Below are 26,913 nucleotides of genomic sequence, written 5' to 3' on the forward strand. Positions count from 1 at the left end.
AGCTCTGTGAAGGCAAAAATGGTATGTCTTATGTCTTGTTCCCATTTAGCACCTTGCCACTTGCACATTTTGGTCTCTCAGCCACTTGATGAATAGCAGGTAGTGATAGTTTAAAATAGAAAGATAACAGTTTTTTAGAGAGCAAGGCAGATAGATAATGAAATTGCTCAATAAATTTTTTAAACATGCCGAAAGTGAGTTTTCCAACTTTATTATTTCTGTTGATTTAATTACCATATAACCAATCATTTGAAAAGACCCTGATATTAGGAAAGATTGAAGGCAGGAGGAGAAGGGGATGACAGAGGATGAGCTGGTTGGATGGCAGCACTGACTCAATGGACATGAGTTTGAGTTAACTCTGGGAGTTGGTGATGGACAGGGAGGCCTGGCTTGCTGCAATCCATGGGGTCACAAAGAGTCAGACACGACTGAGCAACTGAACTGAACTGAACTGATAACCAATCAATTTGCTTTTAAGTGGCAGCACACATGCACAATCTCTTTTATGTTTTATGTTTTTCTGGTTAAAGAGGGAAATTCAATGTCATGTTCACCTTGTATTTAAAAACACTTCGTAAGTGGTGTGGCTGCTTTAGGACCATTATTAGAAATTGACTCTAATTGCCTTTGTTCAGGTATTGCACAAAGGTGTAATTTTGGATGGATCTCCAGATGGAAATTAAACCATCTTAAGATACAGAAATTCACCTTGTCAAAAATTTCTTGAGAGAGAAATTGCTTTGCCATTGCAGAATGTTTTATTGGAAGACACTTGTTACGGTTTTATTAAGTATTTTCAAGTCTTTAGATTCTTCAGCACCACTACCTCCCTCATGTTTTACTTATCCTGTTTTTTGTAGATTGTCAAAGCCAGGTCTGCTGGATGCCGTCCAGAAAAACTGTGATTCCCCAGAGGACTTGAACTTATAGACTTCACTCTCCTCATTACTCTGTGACCTAACAGACTGATTCAGCCCTTGAGGGAGAGAGTGAAGATTAAGATATGACCATTCATTCATTCAACTCCTGTTGTGCAGTTACTATTCTGATTGTATCTTGTACTGTTCTTGGATATAGGCCTATAGTCACACACACACAAAAAACAAATTCTTTATCCCCAAGGAACTTCTATTTTTGTGTGGTGGTTGGAGGTAAGAAAGGCTGATGATAAACAAGTAAGATGTATGTAGGATTTTTGAGAGGCGCTATGGAAAAGAATGAAGTAGCGGGGGGCGGCGGGGGGCGGGCGCCAGTGATGCTGAAGTTTTGGTTTAAGGTTTGACTGGCCACCAGCATGAACTGGTAAGCCTCGGGATTCATCCAGCTTACAGACATGTTTTGTTCAGACTACATACTCACTCAAAAATAAACCAAATCAGAAGTAGTTCCCAACATTTGGAAGCCTTGACATTTCACATACAAGTCCAAATTTCTGGCTTTTACTGAAAAATCAAAACATAAGGTGATGTTCCAGCACCAGCTACTTCCTTTAAAATAAAGCTAGTGTAAAATGTTGTTTTGTTGTGTCCGATTCTTTTGAGACCCCATCAGTTGTAGTCCACCAGGCTCCTCTGTCCATGAGATTTCCCAGGCAAGAATACTAGAATGGGCTACCATTTCCTTCACCAGGGGATCTTCCTGACCCAGGGACAGAACCCATGTCTCCTGCATTAGTAGGCGGATTCTTTACTACTGACCCTAGAATATATCTAAGGAGAGCAACTGTGATGCAGGAGTCAGGACTGCAAGGAGATCAGACTAGTCAATCCTAAAGGAAATATTCATTGGAAAGACTGATGTTGAAGCTGAAGCTTTAACACTTTGGCCACCTGATGCAAAGAACTGAAATAGACCCTGATACTGGGAAAGATTAAAGGCATAGGAAAAGGGGACGACAGAGGATGAGATGGCTGGATGGCATCACTGACTTGATGGACATGAGTTTGAGTAAACTGTGGGAGTTGGTGATGGACAGGGAAGCCTGGTGTGCTGCAGTCCATGGGGTTGCAAAGAGTCAGACACAACTGGGTGACTGAACTGAACTGCACTTTCTTTATATTTGGTAAGGCTGAAATTTCAGATCTGACTCAAGATCTAGAGTAATTACAGACTTGTAGGGGGACCTTCTTTTTTAATTTTTTTAAAACGTTTTATTTTGTTTTGAAGTGTAGCTGATTAACAGACAATGTTGTGACAGTTTCAGGTAAACAGCAAAGGGACTCAGCTATACATATACATGTATCCATTCTTCCCCACTCTCCAACTCCCCCCATCCAGGTTGCCACATAACATTCAGCAGGGCTCCATGTGGTATACCATAGGGACCTTCTTAATAGATCTTGCTCAAAGTGTAAAGGACAGTAGTGTGTTTAACACATTCCACTCTTGTACCTACTCAACCATTTCGTTAGTGCTGCCCTTGGCCTTATGAGCATTTCCAGCAGATGTTCTAGTCCTTCTGCCTCATCGCATTTCCTGCTTTGTTCCTGACTGCCTTGACTTCCTCACAAATCCTAAGATAAGAATAAGAGGGCTGGGACTTCCCTGGCAGTCCAGTGGTTAAGAGTTTGCCTTTCAGTGCAGGGAGTTTGGGTTCCATCCCTGGCTGGGAAGCTAAAATTCCACATGCCTCACGGCCAATAAAACAAAACATAAGACAGAATCTATATTGTAACAAATTTAATAAAAACTTTAAAAATGGTCCCCATCCAAAAAAAAAAAAATCTAAAAAAATAAAAGGGCCTCAAAAAACTGCATTTTGCTGAGTAAAATGCAAGATAAAAAATGAAAGCTAATCATCTTTTCCATTTTCCTCTTTTAATTCCTTTTTAGAAAAATTCCACTTGAGTCATCAATTGTAGAAGATAAAACAGCACAAATGTTGTATCTGTGTGCATGTGTGTTTGTGTGTCCATTTCAGGGAGGTGAATACTTGTCACCGCTTAAGTGGTGGTGTTTGACTTCAAAGGACAAAAAGTCATCCATTACCTGTATATTAACAGTGATGAAACTTAGCAACAATAAATATTTAGCCATGCACGAATCCTTCTTTAACTCATTTACAGACTGATTGGAAGGTTTTCACAGCTCATGGGACTGAAACTTGGCATCTACTCTGCTAGCCTAAGTTCATTTTTTATCTTCTTCTTCCTTTTCACAAGTTGTTTCTTAGTTACAGAACATCAAACATAAGTTGGATGTAGTTTCAAGCTTTTAGGGGGCCAATTTTGGATTTTAAAATCTTTTATTAAATAACAGCCTCCAGAGACGGATATTTATTATGAAACAATATCTTTAAAATTCATATTATTTTCAATCTGTTTGATACGTGGATACCACGCTTGTCAACATTATGAACTAATGAAAGAATCTGATTTCAGAGGAAGCCAAGCAAGAAAGGGGGAGTGAATGGCATTATTAACATTGGGATGAGTGCTGGCATCCTGTCCCTGGGGGGGCGTCTCAGAACAGGGATTGGGGTATTGGTCCCAGAATGGCTGAGCTCAATGCAGTGCCTGTGGGCAGGAGTCAGGACTAGCAATCCAAAAAGGCTGTGTCAGCCCTATAGTCTAGGCCAGTGCACATCTCCAGAGATCTTCATCCTTCTAGTTACACAAGGCAAAATCTCACAGCCAACTCCTTTTTGACCCTCCATCCACACCTCTTTAGCATTTCATGAGTAAGCTATGATTTATCTAAGAACATGAATGTTAGTAATACTTTATCCCTCTTAGGAGCTCTGCTGCTTATTAGCTGCGTGACTTTGGTTTCACCTACTTAATGTCTCTGGGCTCCTGTTACTTCTTCTGTAGCATGAGGGCGGACTCTGTGATCTGAGGTGCCTTCCAGCTCTGACATTCAGGGAGGCTGCAGAAGTCAGTGAGAAAACGAGATTCCTTTTGTAGTTTTCTGTTAATATTCTATTTACTAGGACGTAAGCAAAGAACCTCTTCTATGCTGAGGCTTCAGGTTATGGGGCTTCTTTCTCCATTTCTTCTAAGGACCTGAGCCTGGGCATGGAGATTTTGTTTCAGCATCTTTTTTTTTTTTTGGTAGAGTAGCTCGAGTTCAGCTGTAGCTGAAGTGGTTTGTTTCTTTCTAGTTCCTTGATGCAAAATGAAATGGCCTTGATGTTGTTGCACATGCTGAAAGGCAGAAAGCTTATGAACCCTTCACCTAGCCTGGGCTCTGTGAGGTCCAGAAGAAACACTTCTGGTGAACTTGGCTTTTCATTTCTATGATGTGTGCTGTGCTAAAAAGAGGAGCCTGGGGTTTGAGGCAAAACCCTAGTTTGAAGTCTTGGCTCTACCACTCTGAACGTCAGAGTCTTCATTCTGAAAATGAAGATGGAAACACCACCAGGTTACAGTGTTGTTTTCTTTTCTGTCTATTTCATTTCTTTTTTAAGATAAGATCATGACCCACTAAGTTGATTTAATGACCCAGTCACTGATCTTGAAAACCCTGACATAGGTCATACTTGATCATTTTCTTTTTCCTTGGGTATACCAGAATTTCAACATGAAATGTGTCTGTGCAGCATGTCTGCATAACCAGGATCACCTCCCCTGTGTGTGAGCCCATGTTTTTACTCCTTTGAGATAAAGGAAAAAAATACAGACACAGAATTAGGAATGCTTTGGGCTGGGAGACTTAGGAGCTGTGTGGCTTCGAATGAGTTTCCTAATCTTTCTGTATCTCCATTTCCTCTTTTTTAAAACCTGGGATAATATCTATCTCAGAAGATTAAATAAAAGAATAAATAAAAGTCCTTAACAGGAAATACGGAAAAGGCAATGGCACCCCACTCCAGTACTCTTGCCTGGAAAATCCCATGGATGGAGGAGCCTGTTAGGCTGTAGTCCATGGGGTCTCTAAGAGTTGGACACAACTGAGCGACTTCCCTTTCACTTTTCGCTTTCATGCACTGGAGAAGGAAACGGCAACCCACTCCAGTGTTCTTGCCTGGAGAATCCCAGGGACGGGGGAGCCTGGTAGGCTGCCGTCTATGGGGTCGCAGAGTCGGACATGACTGAAGCTACTTAGCAGCAGCAGCAGCAGCAACAGGAAATAAGCACAAATCAAGCACTCACTTAAATGGTGGCCATCATGAGCTACTTTGCCACCCAGCTTTTGCTCTTCCATTCAGGATGCTCCTTCCAGCCATTCTCAGCTTTGTGTGCTTGAACTCGGTACCAGTACGGATCTCCTTGCTGGCCTTCTAGTTCTGCCACCAGACCCATTCATCTTGCGTAACAAGACCAGATTCGGTTCCCATAAACCACCGTGTTTCATGACCTCACACTCCTGGTTTTATCCTGTTACCATTTTCTGATTTCCATATAATTCCTGTAAATCCAGACTCTTGAACCTAATGTTTCCTACCCCTCTCAGTGATGTGAGCATGACATTCATTCCTTCAATGAGGCCACGGTCCTGAGAGTCTCCTAGGTGCTGGTGGGGCTCAAATTCTGAAGACTCAGCAGTGAACATGTGTCACTCATCCCTTTGGAGCTGTGAGGCCATAGGCAGTCAGCAGGTAAACACTCAACAGGAGGTTGTAAAACAGTTGCCTCGGTGGTAAAGAATCCCCCTGCCAGTAGAGGAGAGGCAGGAGACACAGGTTGAATCCTTGGGTTGGGAAGATCCCCTGGAGGAGGAAATGGGAAGCCACTCTAGCATTCTTGCCTGAAAAATAGTGGGCAAGACTCAGACATGACTGAGCATGCTCGCACGCACATAGGATATAAAACTGTGTATAATTTTGAGTGATTATAACTGATACCAAAGAAGAGAACAACACGTAAGCATAAAATGTGACCCTCTTTCACCTACTTCAGATTTCTGCTCTAACTCCAATGATGTTGCATCGACATTTATGGCCACGCCCTCCACCCAGATTGTCCCTTGCTTTTGCCCTTCAGTAGTCATGTATGGATGTGAGAGTTGGACTATAAAGAAAGCTGAGTGCCGAAAAATTGATCCTTTTGTACTGTGGTGTTGAAGAAGATTCTTGGGTGTCCCTTGGACTGCAAGGAGATCCAGCCAGTCCATCCTAAAGGAAATCAGTCCTGGGTGTTCATTGGAAGGACTGATGCTGAAGCTGAAACTCCAGAACTATTGGCCACCTTGTGTGAAGAGCTGACTCATTGGAAAAGACCCTGATGTTGGGAAAGATTGAAGGCAGGAGGAGAAGGGGACGACAGAGGGTGAGAGGGTTAGATGGCATCACCCACTCAATGGACATGAGTTTGGGTGGACTCTGGGAGTTGGTGATGGACAGGGAGGCCTGGCTTGCTGCGGTTCATGGGGTCTCGAAGAGTCAGACATGACTGAGCGACTGAACTGAACTGAACTGAACTTTGCCCTTCAGGGGCTGCCCATTCTTTACAGTTCTTTTCAGTCCTTCCCACTCTGTAAGGTGACCTCTTCAAATAACATTTTTTTTCTGAACTAGTTTATCCTGCTTTGTGTTACTAGCTCTCTTTTTATGTATATTTTTTGATCTCATTAACTAGATCATGAGCAGAAACAATGTGTTCTGTTTTGCAACTCTATGGTCCTATTAAGATATCTCTTACATGGTGATGATCAGGAAGATGTAAAGTTATTGGAAAGAGTATGAGGAAATGGGTGTTTCCATACTTGGTTGTTAAGTTATTGTTACAACTGTAAGGTGACTGGGCACTTTTTGTCAAAATGTATAATATGTATGCTCTATCTCCTTTATAGTTATCTTTTCTAAAGAAATACTATCATAACATCAAGATGAATATACAAGGATGATTATATACTACAATACTATAAAATACTTTTATAAAAATAGTATAAAATACTATTACAATACTATAAAACACTACAAAATTTTTTATAGTATTTTATGAACAAGCCAAATGCATTAGTATAGATTATGTTAATATATCCAGTAGAATAAATATGCAGTTGTTAAAAAAGAATGAATAGGTTCATATTTACTCATCAGAAAGATGCTTTTGATATATTATTATATATATTTTTTAATCTGAAGGACAATTTTGAAACAATGAAACAAAATAAATTGTGTGAATGTGTAGGGGTTGTGCACTGATTAAAAGGAAAATGAACCAATTTCACTAGTACAGCTGACTGCTGACCAAAAATGAGATATGTCTATTTTGAGAAACATTAATAGATTTCTGTAAAAGTTAAGTAAACTGTTAAGCCTCAGTTACTATCATTTAAAACAAGAATGAAGAAAAATTGAATTAAAAATATTAACTGCCATTCTTGTCTCAAATTTGAAGTTATGCTTTCTTTCTTTTTTTTTAATTTTAAAATCATTAATTCTTATTCTATCATCATTACTAACTTTTAAAGCATTGAATCATAAAGGCTTGCTCTCTCAACTATTTTAGTACTCTTCACATCATTCCCACTAGGTAGATACTCTGCCAACATTTGCTTCATATACTAGCAGAGAACTCATTACCTATGAAAGTGGCTGATTTATTTCTGGACAACTCTATTAGAATTTATTTTTCCCTGAAACCAAAATCTCTCTTCTTATAGCTTCATCATTGTTCTGTTTCCCTTTGGGGACAAATAGAACATTTTTCTCTCAACAGCCTATCTAAAACTTGAAGATGGTTGTTCTTGTTCTAATAATTTACCTTGTCCCCTACATATAGTTAATGTTTAAAAGATCTCTTAGTAGCTTTGTCTTGTCGTCAGAGAAAAAAATAAATGACAGTGAAATTAGTCAGTACCAATGTTTATTACAACTTAATTCCAAATCTAGAAGTTATTGGTAGTGTTGGATAAGACAATATATACATTTGTGGTTCTCTGTAAACATTACAAAATTTTGGGTTTCTAGAAGAGAGAATTTTTTTATACTTATGCCTTCCTTCTCTCCCACATTCACATTACCCATGATATAGTTAAGTATATTATGTGCCCACTCAACATTCAGAAAACAAAGATCATCGCATCTGGTCCCATCACTTCATGGGAAATAGATGGGGAAACAGTAGAAACAGTGTCAGACTTTATTTTGGGGGGCTCCAAAATCACTGCAGATGGTGATTGCAGCCATGAAATTAAAAGACGCTTACTCCTTGGAAGAAAAGCTATGACTAACCTAGATAGTATTCAAAAGCAGACACATCACTTTGCTGACTAAGGTCCGTCTCGTCAAGGCTATATGGTTTTTCCTGTGGTCATGTATGGATGCGAGAATTGGACTGTGAAGAAGGCTGAGTGCCAAAGAATTGATGCTTTTGAACTGTGGTGTTGGAGAAGACTCTTGAGAGATCCTTGGACTGCAAGGAGATCCAACCAGTCCATTCTGAAGGAGATCAGCCCTGGAAGGAATGATGCTAAAGCTGAAGCTCCAGTACTTTGGCCACCTCATGCAAAGAGTTGACTCATTGGAAAAGACTCTGATGCTGGGAGGGATTGGGGGCAGGAGGAGAAGGGGACGATAGAGGATGAGATAGCTGGATGGCATCACGGACTGGATGGACGTGAGTCTGAGTGAACTCCGGGAGATGGTGATGGACAGGGAGGCCTGGCGTGCTGCGATTCATGGGGTTGCAAAGAGTCAGACACGACTGAGCGACTGAACTGAACTGAACTGAACTGTCCTGGAAAAAGGTCAGTTTTCATTCCAATCCCAAAAAAAGGCAATGCCAAAGAATGCTCAAACTACCACACAAATGCACTTATCTCACACACTAGTAAAGTAATGCTCAAAATTCTTCAAGCCAGGCTTCAACAATACATGATCCGTGAACTTCCAGATGTTCAGGCTGGTTTTAGAAAAGGCAAAGGAACCAGAGATCAAATTGCCAACATCCGTTAGATTATCGAAAAGCAAGAGAGTTCCAAAAAAACTTCTGCTTCTGCTTTATTGAATATGCCAAAGCCTTTCACTATGTGGATCACAAAAAACTGTGGAAAATTCTTAGAGATGGGAACACCGGACCACCTGACCTGCCTCTTGAGAAACCTGTATGCAGATCAGGAAGGAACAGTTAGAACTGGACATGGAACAACACTGGTTCCAAATCAGGAAAGGAGTACATCAGGGCTGTATATTATCACTCTACTTATTTAACTTGTATGCAGAGTACATTATGAGAAACACTGGGCTGGATGAAGCACAGGTGGGAATCAAGATTGCCAGGAGAAATATCAGTAACCTCAGAAATGCAGATGACACCACCCTTATGGCGAAAAGCAAAGAACTAAAGAGCCTCTAATGAAAGTGAAAGAGGAAAGTGAAAAAGTTGGCTTAAAATTCAACATTCAAAAGACTAAGATCATGGCATCTGGTCTCACCACTTCATGGCATATAGATGGGGAGAGAGTGGAAACAGTGACAGACTTTATTTTTTTGGTCTCCAAAGTAACTGCAAACGGTGACTGCAGCCATGAAATTAAAAGATGTTTGCTCCTTGGAAGGAAAGTTATGACCAACCTAGACTGCATATTAAAAAGCAGAGACATTACTTTGCTAACAAAGGTCCATCTAGTTAAGGCTATGGTTTTTCCAGTAGTCATGTATGGATATAAGAGTTGGACTGTGAAGAAAGCTGAGCACTGAAGAATTGATGCTTTTGAACTATGGTGTTGGAGAAGACTCTTGAGAGATCCTTGGACTGCAAGGAGATCCAACCAGTCCATCCTTAAGGAAATCAGTCCTGAATATTCATTGGAAGGACTGATGCTGAAGCTGAAATTCCAGTACTTTGGCCACCTGATGGGAAGAACTGACTCATTGGAAAAGACCCTGATGCTGGGAAAGATTGAAGGTGGAAGGAGAAAGGGACGACAGAGGATCAGATTGTTGGATAGCATCACCAACTCAATGGACATGAGTTTGAATATACTCCTGGAGTTGGTGATGGACAGGGAGGCCTGTTGTGCTACAGTCCATGGGGTCACAAAGAGTTGGACATGAATGAGCAACTGGACTGAACTGTCCTTATTAAATAGATGGCTTAATTAATTATATTCACCAATGTATACAACAGATTTTTCTTGATATACTAAATGCAAGATTTGGCTTAGGTATTTCAAATCTGAGGAATATTGATCTCTGATATTTTGCCATGAGACATTATTAGGCTTCTGATATTCTGTGTGATTCACTTCTGGATGAGAACTTCACACTATTACTTTAGCTATTACAGAAGAGCCTTTGGACAAGGAATTGTTAATAAATAGATTTTTATACACTATGTCTGTTAATCCTAGAAAGTGAAGCTTAAAAGCTCAGAGAATTTCTATTGAGTATCTTTTCAATAAATGTTTTTATATTAATACTGTTTGGATTTAACGCACTGAAGGTTAATGTCCTATTAGTAGATGGTACTCATTATTCTGTTTGTTATATATATATATTTACCTCTTACTTACATATTTTTTGTGGTCATTGCATCTTATTGATAATATGAAAATAAAATATATTACTTGAAAGGATAATTCTCCCTACTTATGCATCAGCATCTTCAATTTTTATTCTGTTTTTTAACTATTTACCACAATATTGACACGCATTTGATTGCATGGCCTAGTTCTAATTATAGATATAGACTACTTCATGTGGAGCTAGATATTTCTAAGAGACTAAATAAAAGATGTAATGCTGTGAACAAAGGAAACAGCAGCATGTTTTTACTGTAAATTGACTGTTGTCATAAACAATAATTATCAACACAGTGTTGGTATCATGATACTGTTTTGGCCCTCATCATTCAAACTATTTCTCTTTATATTTTACTGTGATTTTTTTGAGCAGGGTGGGGGAACCCAACAGCTGTCAATCTAATCATTATATTCAGTCTACATTACCAAGCAAAATATATTTACAGCTAGATCTACACTGTTTTTACAAGTTTATTAAAAACATGTGTTGCCCAGTGCCAGGAATAGCTACAGAAAATGCTAACACCAGTAGGCAAACTGTCTCTTCACTTTCTTCCGAAGATATAGCTGCCCCATCACTTTAACTATGAGTTGAAAAGTAGATGTTGCATTGTAAAAATGTATATTGCAAATAAGAATCTGGTGTGTGTGTGTGTGTGTGTGTGTGTGTGTGTGTGTGTGTGTGTGTGTGTGTGTGTGTGTGTGTGTGTGTGTGTGTAGTGGGGAGGGGTGCGCTGATGGAGGCAGTGAACAAGGGGAACCAGAACCATGACACTTCCTTGTACCATTGATCTGAGATCACAGGCCAACCACTAATAAAATCAAGTTGAATCATGGGGCTTTTGGCACCTCAGTTTATTTTAAAGAAGCATGTCATTACAGTGATATATTTTAAGCTGCATATATTCTCTTTGTAGAATTTTAATACTTTTCCGTAACTCATTGGAGTACTTTATTCTACAATTCTTGGGTTACTGACCCTCCCCACAACTCCACCACTCTTGAAAAGTCTGGAGACTCTTTCTACCTTGTTTGCCACTGGACCTAGCATAGAGGAAGAACTCAAGAGACACTTAAGTGACCGAACATTTGAAAGAAAGGAAAGACAAAAGAAGGCCCACTTTCTCCATTTGGCATTAATCGTCCCGAGCTACTCCGTCCCACGTTGTTCCTTCCCTTCTCTGAATTCCTATAGCCCATATGTATTAATCACTCAGTTCATCACTTGGCTATATAATGTATTGTGTTACTCCCAAGTTGTTTGAGGTATGCACACCTAGCTCCACGTTAGTTTATTGACTCCCCAGGGCCTTTGTATTATTTCTTTTCAGCAACTAATCTTGGGAGGCATCCACTGGGCATTTAGTACATACTTTGTGTCTTCACTGTGTTAAAATAGATTTCAAACTAATGTGAGAAATAGCATCCTATCATCTGGTTGAAACATCCACTTATTTCATTCTTCAAAGACTCAGTGAACTTCCCAAGAATTAATCCAATGGCATAGAATGATTTGGTATTTCCCTTAATAGTGAAGAAAGAACTTACCACAAGTTACAATTGCTTTGTGCTGTTGAGTGATGGATGATAGATTGGTTTTTCCATCTCTTGATGCCATATCAGGTAAAGTTCAAGAATGAGAAATATATTTTCAAAATGAAAAGCACATGTCAATTTCCTTGTAATGGTCTCTTTCTAATAATAGCAATAAACACTGAAAGGGTACTACCATAAAATGTTACTAAATAGCAACAAATACCCACTTGTATGGGTTGCTGTTATTATTAATTTACAAAGCATGTACTGGTCTAACTGTTTGTTTTCCCATCTGATTATGTATATTCATTTAGGCCAATATTGAGATAATATAGTGTTATCTGCAGAAGGAATCCTGACATGTCTTGTCATTAAAATCCTCTAAGTTTCCCAAGGACTGCAATTTTCAGTTAGGCCGTTACTTTATTTTTTCTTTTTGTCTTATTAGTTTCACACTGTGCTTTGAGTAAAAGGATTAAGTACTTCATCGTCTCTCCACCAAAAAAGGTAGTTTGAGACAAATAAGCAAATTGCTTCACAAATAGAGAACAAAAAATCTTCATCTGACTATCTGGAGTGACAGAAAGCCCCTACCATTTAGTGACTACTGTAGGATGCATAAGTCAGATGATCCAGGACTCCACACACAGTTTCCTGAACATTGTGCCTTTTCTATAATTTTCTTTATCATGAAATACTTATCAAATATTTGACCCCCCCAAAAAAAATAATCAAGCTGGAAGTTTACAGATGTCATAGAATATTGTTAGGAATAAAAAGAGATGACAGTGATACCAGTTGTCAGAAAATGACTCTAGCTCATGTGAAATAGAACCCAGTTGGCATTTTAGAAATCTTCAAATCATGTAAATTCTATTTACATTTGTAAGATCCTTTATCCTTACATGATGATTTCATCATGAATCAGAAAAGCAAACTGAAGTAAATACTGATATGAATATCGTGGGTGACTTACAACTTGGCATAAAAAATGATAGACTTTATCTACAGATTACATAAGCACTGCCTTTGCTTCCTGATTCTGTGCAGTCTCTTGACTGTCTTTGGATGGAGCTTTAAGGCTGGATCTCCTGTCCAGTTGTGGCAGAAGACCCTATGTATTAACTGTTTTTCAGGAATATTTAATGAAAGTTAACTGCGCAGCCTTCTAAAGAAACCCCTTTTTCTTTAGTCTTTTCTGCTTTCTTTTCTGTATTATCTGATTTTATCAGGTTTTAAAATGAATCAAGCTCATTTACCTCAAAATTGAACAATCATTCATGTTTTTTGAGGTAACTTTTCTTCTTAAAGAAGGCTGTATCACATTATATAGTTTTCACATGCATATTTAGAATAATAGTTTTAAGTTTAATTCTGTTGCAAGAGTAGAAATAGGCCTTTGATACAATCATGGATCATCTACCCTTCAGTTTAAAAAAATAATGGAAAACAAAAACTCCTTAAATGGTGTTGGAGCAAGACTTGAGTGGCAGAATGCTCAGAAGAATCCAGTAAAGAATAAAACTTTGGAAATAATGAAAAGGATTTTTCTGTAACAAAGGTCTTTTTGGACAGTTGGAGTATGGTGGCCTTGAAAAGTGGTTTCTCGAACTTTCTTATTTAGCTAATAGCATTTTTTGTTTAGCTAATATTTCGCTCTGTGGAAACATAAAACTCTCATAAGTTGATAAAATTAACATGGCCTTTTGGTCTGATAATGTTAGCAACATTTCTCATGTGTCAGTACTGCATCCGGTGGTCCTGTGTCCTGGAGTTTTTGTGTAATAGTGTTAGTACATTGTTTATTTACATCCATGTGGAGAGCCTGGTCATTGAGATTGGTTATGATTCTCCACGTATAATACTAAAAGACAGCTCTTCAATTCCATATGAAATTTAATAGCCCAGACTAGGATCAAATTTAGTAATTTCAAAATTGTAAAATCAGCAGTGAACATGTATCATAACTAGTTAGAAAGTATGTCTCACATTTGTTGCCTTTTTTTTTTTTGGCCTAAGTAGCATATGGGGTCTTGGTTCCTTGACCAAGGATTGAACCCACCTTCCCCGCATTGGAAATGCGAAGTCTTAATCATTGAACCACCAGGGAAGTCCCTAGCACTCTTCAGTTTTTATTGGAATTAATATAATAAAGACTGAATAGTGTCAACAGTTTCCTATTATACTTTGTTGTGCTTCTAACTTTAACCTGTTTCCTTTTGTTCCTCGACCCATCTTTCCTATACCCTGTGGGTAAATTAACCTTCTTAAAACATCACCCAATATAACCCTATTACATTTAATTTTTTTGTTACTACTGCCTACAAATGAAAGCCGCGTTCCTCAGCCTGCCACCTGACGCCATCTGTTCTCTTTCTGCCTGACCCATCACGTACTGTTCCCCTCTGTGAACTCCATTGGGTACATTTATCCTTCTTTCTCCAAGTTTTGACTATATAGTCCATATTTCTTTCTACTTTTCTACTTTCTTTTTTACTTTTCTACTGTCTTTCCTTCTAGTTCATGCACTGTGATATATGGAAAGAACATGAACTTTAGATGGACTAGAATTGGATTCAAATCTTGGATATACCACTTAGTAGATGCATAGTCTTAAGTTATTTAATCTCCCTGAGCTTTGATTTCCTCTTTAGGAAAACAGAATTTAAAAAAAAAAAAAAGCTCTGAGAGGATTAATTGAGGGTAATTTGATTCTCTGTCTCTCTCTCTCTCTCACACACACATACACATACACACACAGTTCTGGTAGTAGGCATTCAGTTATTTTTTTCCCCAAGATGCCCTCTCCTCTCCCCAGTTTTTATCTGAGTCCAAATTTAGCTGCTTCTTTTCCATGAATTAACTCCATTTTTTTCCTGGTCATGAGCTAGAGCTTTCTTTTCAGAATTTCTAGAACATTTGTGGCCAGTCTTCAACACTAAGCAAGTGGGTTACTTGTGAGTTGCTTTGTAATTTGTTTATTTTATGTATTGTGATGTACAGAGCCATTTGTCTCCCCTATGGAGGAGTCGTGAAGCATAGGTGCTACCCCATCCATAGATACTTTTTTATATCCCAAATACTAGTGGTAGTACACTGCAAGTGCTGGAAACTTAATGAACAGTTGTTGTTGCTGGTATAACGCTGATAACAATGTTTCTGGGAAATATGAAGTCAAGCACCACATATTTCCACAAAACCAGTTCTTTTCATCTACCCATTTTGGACACTTTTGACACCAGGGCTCTATACCAATATATCTGTACCAGCCGCTTTGCCACTGTTCAATCTGATGACTGATACCCAGGCTATTTAGTTGTTAAATATTTTTATGTCTCCACTGCTTATGATATATATGTTCTAGTGCAAAATATTTATGAATTATTTTGCATACTTGTATTTCTTCCCCTTGGAAAGACTTCAACACTGCAACTTTCTTTTATTATCTGACTTGGAAAAGAAATGCGTGATTTCTGATGAATTGTGTGCTATTTTCTGGGAATTTCTCCACTGACACATCTTTTGAACAGAAAGGATTTGTTCCCCAAGTTCTTACTCATGAGCTTTCAATAGACTTCAGATGTGGAGAAGCATTGCCCGACTCAAATACGATTTGCAACTGCATTTGATTCACTTTCCTCCTTTTCATGAAATTGAGATGGACGGCTGAGCCAACTAAAAAAAAATAGTGTATGTGAATTGCATTTTATTTTAATAATATTAGATTGCCCTCCAAACTGATGCTTGATACTGCAGGGCAAAGTCACATATCTTGGATACTTTTTTCTTTTTAAGCCCAGTTAAAATTATAAGACAGTAGAGAGTATTGTTGACTGTGAACACCACAGTATGTTCTGTTTCAAAGTGAGGTAACTATCTGGAAGAGATTTTCAACTTTGGATTATGGTGGTGCTAATGGTTAAACCTGCATATCTTGTCTTTGATGTTCTGTCTGGGCTCATGTGAAATAATGGGATCAAAAATAAAGTGTACACCTTTCTTTTGATCTAAGTAGCCAAAAAGAAAACAAATTGAAAAAACCCCATCTCCTGCCATAATTTAGCAAATGCCACTCCTCCAGCAAGACTGATAGGATTGTGGGGCTCTGTTTCCAGATTTGACAGGTAGCATACACTAAAAGGTTTTCGTAGACATTGTCCTTTGTCTTAAAGCAGTAAAATTTCAGATACAATTACATAAATGTGGCTTTGTACCTTTATACCATCTACAAAAATAAAGGCAGGTTCAATTAGTTTTTAAGAAACTTCTATCAAATGATTCTCTTCACTGTTAACTGATAATACAGTAGATGACTTATAGGACTGTGGGTCAGTTAGCTAGAAAGTGGCAATGAAAAGATGCCGACCTAAGAATTTTACCTTGCCATCAGAGCCAGGCTACTTTTAAAAGGGATCTGTTTAGTGTGTATTTTCTAGTGAAAATGGTCCCATCTTTTACTTGGTTGAAAAAATATATGTTTGCACACATACATATTCACATACTTCACAAACTCTGTGTGCTGCTGTGCTAAATCACTTTCATTTATGTCCGACTCTCTGTGACCCCATGGACTGTAGCCCGTCCAGCTTCTCTGTCCATGGGATTCTCCAGGCTAGAAGACTGGAGTGCGTTGCCATGCCTTCCTCCAGAAACAAAGACTCTATTCTAAATGAAAACTAACCATTCCAAACTGTGGTCATTTAAAAAATGAATGTATGTGATATTCAAGTGTTTTCTATTAAGGGGGGAAAAAAGGTGGGGGAGGAGAGCAATAGATGCTTTCCTCAGGTCACCTGAAAAGGCTTAGCTCATGGCTGTGTCTGGAAGCTCTTGGCCCAAGTTAGTGGTTGTAGAGCCATTCTTTATGAAACCCTGTGGTGTTTTGAATAGGTCTTCCTGTGGACAGGTCACTTGCTCTACATTTGGGCAGGGCAGGAAAAAACACACCAAAAGGAGGTGGTAGGTTACAGTTCCCTTTACAAGACTTTGTGTCTTAGGAGGTGGGATGAGGAATCCAGGAGACAAGACCAAAACTGAGCTCTTCATGTTCTTTCTAAGACCAGCCTCTCTTCATCTATGCTTTCCTCACCACCGTTTGCTTCTGTTTTTCCCGTAAATGATGCTACATTCTGTTCCACCGGGTTCCAGCCATCTCTTAATAGACCCATGGTGTAACATTTAAGCTCCTTAGCACATCTGCCCTCAAGGCCCTCCACAGTCTATCCTCTCATCTCACTTTTTTCTCATCAGTCACTGTCCCGCTCCAAGCTGGGCTGACTTCTCTCCCCTGTTCTTTGCTGAGCACTGGTCCTAGGGCCTGGATGCAGCCTAGCCCTTTGTTCCTTTGTTTTCTCCACTCAGCCTGACTGTCCTTAACTAAAGTGTCATTTATACTGTTGAAAGTCTCCCTGGAAAAAAAACCCCATCAACCAAAAGGCATCTTTTCTCCCAACTCCCATTCAAAATCGTCTGTAGCTTCTTGCCATCTAAACAAAGGCTGGTCTCCATGGCAGAGCATATGGGGCTTCGTGATTATCTTTCATCTTGTTTCCCAGCACCCTAGACCCACCTCCCCATTCCTCCCCCACAGTTCTGTCCTACTGAACCAAGTTCCCCAAACTTGGCTCTCTCTCTGTGTCTCTCTGTCTGTCTGCTTTCTCTCGCCTTCCCAGGTTCTTTCTTCTGCTTGCCATGTGCTCCTCCAGGGACTCACCCTCACTTGCAAAGTTCCTCAAAGAAGCCCCCTCTAGTCTGGCTCCTGATTGTCTCCTGCACACCCCCAATCCACTCTGATCCTAATCCTCAGCGCACAACACTGAAATTGTCCTTTTACTTCCTTTACTTCACGAGACTATGGGCACCTTGAAGTCAAGACCACACTTTATCACTGTGTCCACAGAACAATGCCAGGTATAACATACTAATAAGGAACTTCCCTTGTGGTCCAGTGGCTAAGGTTCCATGCTCCCAATGCAGGGGAACCGGGTTTAATCCCTGGTCAGGGAGCTGGATCCCACATGCTACAACTAAAGAGTCTGTGTGCCTCAACAAAGATCAAAGATCTTGCGTGCTGCAAGTAAGATCTGGACAGCTAAAGAAATAAATAATAAAAAAAGACACTAATGAGATTTCCTAATACTTAGAACAAATGTGGGGTTTGAAGTCTGTCTAATGGTTAACTCTATTTCCTATTAAGGACATAATTTGCTTAACAGCAAAGGTTGTACCTTATACAATTTAATTCTGAGAGTGTGTTGCAGACTATCAGTATGTGGCAGATATATACTGAATACTTTTGTCTTTATTCATTCAGACGAGTGTTGCTCTTCAAACTGTGCTCTCACAAAACTACACTTATATCAGGGCTGATGTTATTTCTTAAGACATTTTAAGAAATCTCTTTCACAGATAGTTTGGGAAACACCCCAGGAAATCAGCTTTATTACTTACTGTGACTTAGGTTGTTACTCAGCCTAGTCTTCATGTTTAGTTTTGAATTCAGACTTCTGGTGATGTGTTAAAATGCCTCAACGCCCTCCCCCCTGCCCCCACCAATTTAGCAATTTTGAGCATATTTAGTAAATAGGACTGTACATTTCTCAAGGGCTATGACAGTGTCTAGCACAGTATCTTCCTTAAAGATATAAATGAAGGAATGAATGATGGAAAGAAATGTGTGAACAGCTCTGAAATATACTCGCATATTTTCAGTTATCAACATAACTGGAGTACATTTTGGAGGAGAAATTGTTTCAATGTAAAATGAAAAATCATGGTAATCTGCCTTCGTGTGCAAAGATTTGCCATTTTCTGAGTTGGGTGGGGAGCTTTGAGTCATTGGCAGGTGTGTTGGTATTTTGGTTTGAGTTCTTCCTTTCTCCTGATGTCTTTCTCTGAAGTCTCTCTTTTCAGTCTCTATTCTTGGGCTTCTAGGCTTACTTAAGACCTAGACCTATTTCAGCTTCTTTCCTCGTAAATTCTTATTTTGTTTCATCCTATCTTTCTGTTTCTTTTCTTTTGTTCCAGTTATTGGATTTTCTGATAGTCTTCTGCAAGATCCTCTTATCTTTATGAAGACCCATGAAATTTTAAGATCTTAGTAACATATATAGCTCGTTAGCATAGATACGTTTAGTATGTACAGTAAAGAATATTTTTTAAGAGTAGGGCAAACAGAAAAAAAAACATTTTAAACATTATTTTCTTCTTTTAGAAAGATATGTAAGTCTGGTGAAATAAATGGACATTGTCAGGAGAATGACTCTGCTTGAGTCAACTTAAGGAGAAAGAAGTGATAAAGTCAAACAATTACTGGGCAGTTTCTTTAAAACAATAGCCATGAGGATTTGTTGTATTCTGAGTGGTACAGTTACCTTTGCTCTCATACTCATAGGCTTGCATGTTTGTGTATATATAATTATATATTATTAAAAATATATAATTAAAACAATACTGAGCATTTTCTGTTTTGAAGTTTAAAAATCATTTTTAAATACTCAAAAAGTCAGCTTCCATTCACTTTTCTGGAATATTTAAAGAAAAAAATGCCCATGGAAGTAAAGGGGACATATTATTTACATATCCCATATTTACTATTAGTAATCAATAATACATATCCCCTCTTTTTACCATGCTGACAAGAGGGGCACATATTCCCTAATGTAGGCTATGTCCTCGGAAGGCAGCCATAGCTTTCCAAAGTGTACAAGTAGCTTCAGTGACATTTCATCACATGGTTTCCAATGTACAAGCTTTTAAGCCTTCAGCCCACTGGGTCACCTTTAAAAAGGAACCATGTCATTTGAAAGAAGCTTAAGAAAACTAATAAAGTGCTGGTAAGTGTGTTGGAAATGGGTAGCACAGTGTTCACAGTTGCTCCTTTGCCTTCCTGGTCCCAATAAACCTCCGCTTAAAAATAGGAGTGACTCAGGAGTCAGAAAAAAGATGGTGACTCTATGGAATGATATCAAAGACCTTGTGCCAGGGACTATAAGCTAACGGCATATTGGACTTGTGACTGTTTCTCAGAAAATATATTTATATTCTATTATTGAACAAAATAAAGCACTTGTCATAGAATATAGTTTGCCACATTTGTTTGTTTGGGAGGAAAGCTCAAAGTTGTTCTTACTCTTTTGGGGGATTATCAGAGTGATGATAGTAGAAAGCTCCCAAACCCAGGAGCCTGAAGACATGGTTCTAATCCCAACCTTGACAAAATCAGAGCTCACTTAATCATATCCATGAGTTAGATTTTCTAGAGCAAGGTTACCTAAAATGCATCCTGTCTGTATCTGTAGGTATAGATGTAGATACAGTCTCATGAAACGCCTCCCTGGTAGTCCAGTGGTTAAGACTCCATGCTTCTAACGCGGGGCACGCGGGTTCATTCCTTTGTCAGGAACTGTGGTTCCACCTGCCAAAGGAAAAAAAAAATTTTAAGTGGAGGAGGGGGACAACCTGGCATACTTTTATCTCCTGTGGTTGTTCACAAAGCATGTTTGCATATACAACTTTTTGAGTAAAGAAATCTACCTAACTTTATTTAATCTAGTGCTTCCAAAGCTTACTGAAATACAGATTTTTTTTTCTCATAGAATATGTTAAAAATCTCAAGAAACTTGTATTTTCATGAACATACTTTTGGAAAAGGCACTTTTTGGCTTTGGGCTTCCCACCTGAAAATTGAAGGGGTAAAACTGAATAATTTCTCTGGTCCCTATTAGGTGTCAAATTTATAAAAATCTCAATTGTGTGGTCACCAGAGTCAATGCCAGGGTGAAGGATGATTTTTCTGACAGAAAGTTGGTAAAAAAAAAAGTTTTTTTAATATGTGTGTTTACTATCACTTAAACTCTCTCTCTCTCCATCTTGTACTCCTTCAGACTCCTTTAGAAAATAATTTAAAATCCACACACTATCCCTTAATTTTGAATTTAATTTAAACTTAATTTCTATCGAGGGATAAAATGCATGTTAAATTTCCTATACAGTTTCCATTTTAAAATGTGTGTATGGGAAGTCCACAAGAAAACATATAAATTTCTCAAGGCTTTATGATGATTGCTGTAGTTGCCATTGCACCACCCTCCCACCTCCACCCACACAGCAGAGATCAGGAAGACTATTCTCTTAATTAATTTTTTTTTGGAAAGTTTACATTTTTTTCTTTTTTTTTTTCCCCTGCTTCCTTCAATAGAGTATGTGTTGTGTGCCCACAAAGTGGCAGGCACTGTGCTGCCTGCTAGGGATGCAGGAGGGAGCCAAGTGAGATGAGGGTCTTATCTGATGATCTGAGAGTTTAACAGAGTGAGGGACAGTAATCAAGTAAGCTCAGAAACTAAACAGGAAAAGTTCAATGCAATCACATGCTACAAGGAATAGCTATATGGTGCCATCAGAGTACATAATTGGAGGTTTGTCATAGGGAGAACAATCAAGGAAGGCTTCCCTGAGGAAGTGGTGACTGAGCTGTGGGAGAAGGAAGATAGAAGTTTGCTGATAGTGAAAAAAAAAAAAAAAGAGTATTCATGGACCACAAGACAATTCCACATTTATTTTAGTTGTTGTTCAGTTGCTAAGTCGTGTCTGACTCTGCAATCCCAGGGACTGCAGCATTCCAGGCTTTCCTGTCCCATACTATCTCCTAGAGTTTGCTCAAATTCATGTCCATTGGGTCAATAATACTATCCAACCATCTCATCCTCTGTCGCCCACTTCTCCTTTTGCCTTCAATCTTTCCCAGAATCAGGGTCTTTTCCAATGAGTCAGCTCTTCACATCAGGTGGCCAAAGTATTGGAGCTTCAAATTCAGCATCAGTCCTTCCAGTGCCTATTCAGGGTTGATTTCCTTTAGAATTTCCACATGTATTACTGTACTTAATCTTCATTTGTAATTCAACACATACTTACTGAGCTTCAATTACATGCCAAACAAGGGGTAGACGTTGAATCTCCCTTTGAAAGAGAGAGACTGGATAGACTTAGCCCAGAGGGTAAGGTACCTGAAAGAATCATAGTAATTTGTAATTAGCCAAGACCTCGGTCTTTATATTTCTACAAATGTCTTGGTGACAGTATAACACTATACGCAACATTACATAAATATGAGCAAAACAGTCTTTCAGACATTCATCACTTTCTTTTTGTGGAGGCAGGGGCACTTTGGAGCAATGTTCAATCATTTATGTTATATTCTCAGGATCACTGAGGGTTGGTACTAGAAGAATCCTTCCAACCACTTCATCTTACACATGGGGAACCTGAATAATGACATCATATTTTAAATATGTTACAATTCAGAGTTATCACTAAGTCAGACCTTTCTCTCATTTGTCTAGGCTTAAATTCTTATTGCATGTATCATGGATCAGAGTTGAAAGATCACCCCCAGCAAATCTCAGGGTAAAATTCAATAATATAGTTGGTTCATTAGGCAAATGGAACTTCTCTTTGCAAAGCCAGTATCTTAGAGAAAATTGGCTATGCCATTTAGTGACAAGGCAGAAGGCGTCTCCTTCTAAGGCTCTCAGTATTCCACTGCACATAATTTTGGGCACACTGCAGTTGCTTCTTATTTTGGAAAGTACTCAGTATTGGGTAAATTGTTTAAAAGGACACTCCACCACTTTATCTTGTGTTTTTAAATGTTCTTTTGTTATTGAGAGTTGTATTAATACTTGCTTTTCAACTACTAAAAAAGAAAAAAATTTTAGAAATAGAATTAGATATGAAACTAATACCTACTGTGAGTAACATGCTCTATGTCTCCCTGTGATGGGATCTGCCATTGTGTCACTGTGTCACCATAACTGTGGGGAATAACTCTTAGACTTTTCACTGACTCATTCAAAACTGTTTTGATGACATTTTCAAGCTTTTTGCCCTTTAATTATCTGTCTCCCTCTCCACCCTCTCTCTATATATGTATATGTTAAATGCTGTGAAATAAGTCTCAAAATACAATGAAGAAACTCCTATAATTATTACCAATAATTATCACAGAATAATTATTCTTGGTTATTGAGTTTTTATTACATTCACGATGAGTGATAATGAATAAATACTTTTTTTACTGGGGAAAGAAGCAGGTGGGGTTAAGAAAAAAAACATTTCTTGAGCACTTGCCATTCTTTAGGCATAGCCATTATAATTTAATTCACAAAAATGTAGGCATTATCAACATTCTTATGATACAGAAACTGAGGCTCAGAGAGATTGATTTTTTGACCAAGGGTCACATAGTAAGTGGCAAAGTTGAGATCTGAACCAAGTGCTTCTAATTTCAAGTCAATACTCTCTCTGAAATGGAAGCAGTGGAATATTTTTCTTCTAAAATCATCTAGCTATTGAAGTGTTGTGTTGCAGAAAGATGTAATGAGAATTGAACCATCAAGTTGTTATCAGGAGCTTTCTGTATCCATTTTACCAAATTGCCAGAATTCCAGAATCCTTTTCTCTTTTTGTCTGAATGCATTACACAAGTCTAAGAAGGTTTGATAATAACGTAGAAAATTGTGTTTCTTAGGAATTGATGAGTATTATATCACATCTTAAGATGGTTATCTGAAACGTGACAGATTGTACATAAAATTTAAGAAGGGATGTTCTTCAAGGTTTAAACAGAACAGAGTGACCTTGGGTAATTTGTTAGTTTTCTGTCCCTGCCCCTGTGGCCTTCAGCATCTCCTCCTGGCATCTATGATACTTTGTTGCCACCACCAGGTCCCTCCCTCCATGTGAGAAGCCCACCACCCCCCAGGCCTGTTAAACTCTCAGCTCCAAAGCCAGCTCTGAGTGGAGGGTGAGAGGACCCCAGCACAGAGAGTATCCACACTTATCATCATGGTCCAGTCAGCACTGAAGGACAGCTCCTTGTGGGTAAATAGTCAATATCTGTCATTTCTATTTTGTCCAAAGAAATATTGAGATAAAATTCAAATAACTTTAACTCTTTTGAAATAAACAGTGCAATGGCATTTAGTATATTCTGTTGTACAGCCGTCACTTCGATCTAGCTTCAAAACATTTCTATCACTTCAAAACAGATCTATAAGGAACACATGTATACCCATGGCTGATTCATGTGAATGTATGGCAAAACCCACCACAATACTGTAAAATAATTAGCCTCCAATGAAAATTTTAAAAGAAGAAAATAAGAAGCCCTTATCCCTTAAACAGTTTCTCCACATCCTTCCTTCTTCTCAGCCCCTAGCAATCGGCAGTCTGTGTTCTGTCTGTGTGGGTTTATCTATTCATATAAACGGAATCATACAATAGGTGATTTTTTTTTTTTTTTGGTCTGGCTAGAACCCTTAGCATAATGCTTTTCAGAGACCATCCACCTGTCATCACGTGTCAGTACTTCATTCCTTTTTATGGCTGAATAATATTCCATAGTCAGTGTGTATATACCATTTGTTTATCCATTGATGGGCATTTGGGCTGTTTCTACCTTGAGGCTATTGATCGAACATACTATCTGTAATTGGGCTTCTTAGGTGGCTCAGTGGTAAAGAACCCGCCTGCCAATGTAGGAGCCACAGCAGGGGCAGGTTCGATCCCTGGGTCAGGAATACCCCTGGAGGAGGAAATGGCAACCCACTCCAGTACTTTTGCCTAGAGAATCCCATGGACAGAGGAGCCTGCTGGGTTACAGTCTTTCGGGTCACAAAGAGAAAGACACGACTGAATGACTGAACGTGAGTACACCTATAATTAATTACCCACTCCCCCAAAAAACCTATTGCAAAACTTCCTGAAGTTGGGCACGCTTACAATTAGGGCTGAACCTACCATTAAGTTCTTTTTGATGCTTACTCACTGAAATGTATTGTTATGTTACTTTGATAAAAGATATAAATGTATATGTTACATGTACTATACCAAAAATATACATAACTTTTAAATGTAATATGTAGTTGTTTATTATGTTTTTGTTTGTGTTTAGTACTTAATTTAGTAGAATTAGACAGTGTCTATTTGGGTAGTTCAGGTTAGAGACACAAAAATAAGCTCTTCCCCAAAGCTCTAGTCACCAAAAGTGTTATACTGTTTTCTCAATTAGTAAAGAAAGACTCTTGAAAACATTAAATTATCTGGCATGTCTACATATATAATAATTATGCAGCCAAATCTTTTCCTTTTGAAACAATTTATACATTACATAAACCTAAGTTTCTCATCCAAGTATCATTTCAAGAGAGGCAGGCTTGAATAATGGAGGCAATGGGGAAACATAATATTACGATAATGTTCTTTGGTGCGGTTTGGAAGATTTTAGGAAACATTTGGAACTATTTTTCTCATAAAGTCACTTAACTATTGAAGTGTTATGATAGCATTTTCCTCTGCATTGTATATAATACAAAAGGAGTCCAGTTAAAGGAGACATCAACTCTAAATATTCCTGTTAGAGGGATTTCCACCAACCAGGAAATTACATGCTCTGATTTCCTGGTATTAATTTAATAAAAGGATGCAGGGAAATAAGGAAGGGCTAGGTGATTTAGGGAGTCCCCTTTGCCTTCACATGTCAGTTTCTTTGCAGCTTTGTTTAACAGAACTACATCAAATTCTCAGATGGATGGAAAAGGACCTGAATTTTCAGCATAAATACGCACTGACTAAATTGCTGTGATTTTTTTAAAAGGAATATTTTTAACTAGATTATAAACCAGAACTGTTGAAATGAAGAAAATGTTTAAACTTTTCTTTTACTTACACCATCATTTTTGGCCTCTTTGAAGCTTGACAGATATGTGCCTCAAAAGTTTTAAACATCTGTCAAGTGTTAAATTAAGTTCCCTTGTGAGTTGACAACCATTATGTTCTTTGCATTTGACATATAGATACTAAGAGGTAATTGTTTCCTATTATAAAATAACTATGGCCTTTCTATCAATTTAAATTCTATCACTGATTAAAAGCGTAATGCTTTTTAAAGATATATAATCTGTTGAATGAGGAAATGAAAGCTGTTTCATGCATGCTTTTAAGAAGTGTAGAATATTTTTGTTATGTTTGAGCTCAAGAACAACCATTTCTGTTGAGGGCTGCCACGTTATCTGTTCTCAGAGATGACTAAAGGATATGGCTGTGTTATACATCAGAATGGATGAAATTCCTGATCAGTGAACGCTGGGGAAAGCACTTGAGAGATCAAACCTCAAGAGAAGGGTATTCGTTTCAGGCTGTCACTAGCTTGGTCATTCCCAACTCCTCCTCTCCTTAAAACAAAAAACAAAACAGAACAAAACAATAGCTCAGACACCAGCTGAAGCAGACAGAGCTATTCTCTGAACTACACTGATTTTAAATGGAATTCCACTAAAAATGAAACATGCTTTGTGATAGCACTTTGAGTGGAGAACAATAAGTGTCAATAACTTCAGTCAAACAATGAGATATTTTTCCATTTTCAAGTAGAATTTTCTGAGAAAATGAACTGAAGATGGGATCCAGAGACCAATACCTCTCATTCTCTGGCAAACTTGACTGAAAAAAGTGAAGCCCTTTTAGGCTTCCCAGGTGGTTCAGTTGGTTACTGCCTGCAATGCAGGAGACCTAGGTTTGATCCCTGGGTTGGGAAGATCCCCTGGAGAAAGAAATGGCAACTCACTGCAGTAATCTTGTCTGGGAAGTCCCATGGATAGAGGAGCTTCATGGGCTGCCGTCCACGAGGCCACAAGAGTTGAACAAGACTTAGCAACTAAACCACTAGGCCACTAATAATTGTCTGAAGTCCAATGGAAATCAGAGAGTTAACTGTTTCCGTGGCAGGCTTAGTGCTCCGTGATGCAGCACAGAAGCAAGCTCCCTGGAGTTTCTAGCAGGAGGCAAGGTGGGAGAGGGCTGTGCTGTGGTGTGTGTGCACGTGTGGTTGAAACACCCAGCCTTGCTAGGGGCGTGTAATCAAAAGCCTGGAGCCAGAGTTGCACAGCTCTAGTTAGGACTTGATTC

The 26,913-nt window shown here is 38.6% G+C and overlaps 1 protein-coding gene and 1 long non-coding RNA gene across 14 annotated transcripts in view; both read left to right on the forward strand.

The window, feature by feature from the left end:
- The window catches only part of GTDC1 (glycosyltransferase like domain containing 1), a 523,084-nt gene that overhangs the window by 294,234 nt on the left and 201,937 nt on the right, over positions 1 to 26,913 (forward strand). The window lies entirely within an intron of this gene.
- On the forward strand, positions 940 to 11,512 carry LOC132659218 (uncharacterized). The gene is made up of 2 exons (XR_009599358.1): positions 940 to 5,542; positions 5,844 to 11,512. It is a non-coding gene; the product is annotated as an uncharacterized LOC132659218 (long non-coding RNA).

The sequence above is a fragment of the Ovis aries genome, chromosome 2 (genome assembly GCF_016772045.2).
Source record: "Ovis aries strain OAR_USU_Benz2616 breed Rambouillet chromosome 2, ARS-UI_Ramb_v3.0, whole genome shotgun sequence".
Lineage (NCBI taxonomy): Eukaryota > Metazoa > Chordata > Mammalia > Artiodactyla > Bovidae > Ovis > Ovis aries.